Source organism: Pteropus vampyrus, unplaced genomic scaffold, assembly GCF_000151845.1.
Source record: "Pteropus vampyrus isolate Shadow unplaced genomic scaffold, Pvam_2.0 Scaffold51, whole genome shotgun sequence".
NCBI lineage: Eukaryota > Metazoa > Chordata > Mammalia > Chiroptera > Pteropodidae > Pteropus > Pteropus vampyrus.
The window spans coordinates 3,262,073-3,263,801 of NW_011888832.1; positions in this window are offsets into that span (position 1 = coordinate 3,262,073).

A 1,729-nucleotide genomic window follows, 5' to 3' on the forward strand; every position below is an offset into this window, starting at 1 on the left:
TACACCACATTAACAGAACAAAGAATAAAAATCATGCGATCATCTCAACAAATGCAGAAAAAGCATTTAATGAATTTAATGTCTCTTCGTGATTAAAAAAAAACTCAACAAATTAGGCATCGAAGGAATTTATTTCAAAACAATAAAGGTCATATATGAAAAGCCCACAGCTAGTCATACTCAATAGTGTAACCAGAAAGCTTTTCCTGTAAGATCAGGAATAAGACAAAGATGCCCACTCTTGTCATTTGTATTCAACGTAGTCCTGGAAGTCCCAGCCAGAGCCAAAGGGCAAGAAAAAGAAATAGAAGACATCCAAATCAGAAAGGAAGAAGTAAAATTATCTATTTGCAAATGGCATGATCTCATATGTAGAAAATGCTAAAGACTCCATAGAAAACTGTTAGAACGAATAAATCCAATAAAGTTGCAGGATACAAAATCAACATGTGAAAATCAGTTGCATTTCTATATTCTAACAACAAACTATCCAAAAAGAAAATCAAGAAAACAATCCCATTCAGAATAACATCAAAAAGAATAAACTTAGCCAAAGAGGTGGAAGACTTGTGTATCGAAAACTATAAAATACTGATGAAAGAAAGTTTAAAAGATACAAATAAATGAAAAGGCATCTTGTGTTAATGGATTGGAGGAATTAATCTTGTTAAAATGTTCATACTGCCCAAAAAGTGATCTACATATTCAATGCAACACCTATCAAAATCCCGAAGGCATTTTTTTTCAGGAATGGAAAAAAACAATCATAAGGATCATGTGGAATCACAGAAGATCCTAAATAGACAAAGCAATCCCGAGAAGAGAAGCTGGAGGCATCACGTTTCCTGATTTCACAATATATTACAAAGCTACCGTAATCGAAACAGTACGATACTGACAAAAACTGACATATACACCAATAGGATGGAATAGAGCTCAGGAATAAATGTACGCGTATATGTAGTCAGCTGATGTTTGACAAGATACCAGGAAAACAGAACGGGAAAAGGACAGTCTTCAAAGATGGTGTGGGAAGAACTGGATATCCAAACGCAAAAGAATAAAACTCTGTGTGTGTGTGCGTGTGTGTGTGTGTGTGTGTTTTAAAGAAGCTATGGGACAAAAAAAAAAGTCACAGAACTACATTTGCTGCATGTATTCATGGAACTTTTACCAATTTCTAGTTCTTCAATATAATGAAATCCTATACTAAAAAAAAAAATCTGCTTACTCACAATTATGTCTTGACTAGCTGAGCATTTATCATTTTAAAACAAAACAGTATTGCAGAAATAATTGCAGCGTGTTTGGCATCAGCAGAGATGGGCGGACTTCAGCGTAACTCTTTAAGACGTTTGAGAACAAAATATCCAGCCATGCCATTTTTCTCGTTTCAGCATTGAAAGGCCACAGCGCGATAAACACCCCGTATCGATTGGGGGAAACAAAACCGAAGTGGTGATAGGGTGACTGTGTGACACCTGGGCGAAGAGCATTCCAGGTAGTGGGGACAGCAGGTGCAAAGGCCCCAAGGCGGGAGCACACCTGGAATGTTCCAGGAGCAGCAGAGTCCACTGAGGCTAGAGAGTGGCTTGAGGAGGGGAAATGTGCTGAGGGATGAGGTCAGAGGGCAGTGGGGACAGGTTAGTGGGTGGCAGCAGCCAGGCCGCCTGGGCTCCCGTGGGTCTTTAGTTGGCATGAGATGGGAAGCCACGGCACCTGAGCAGAG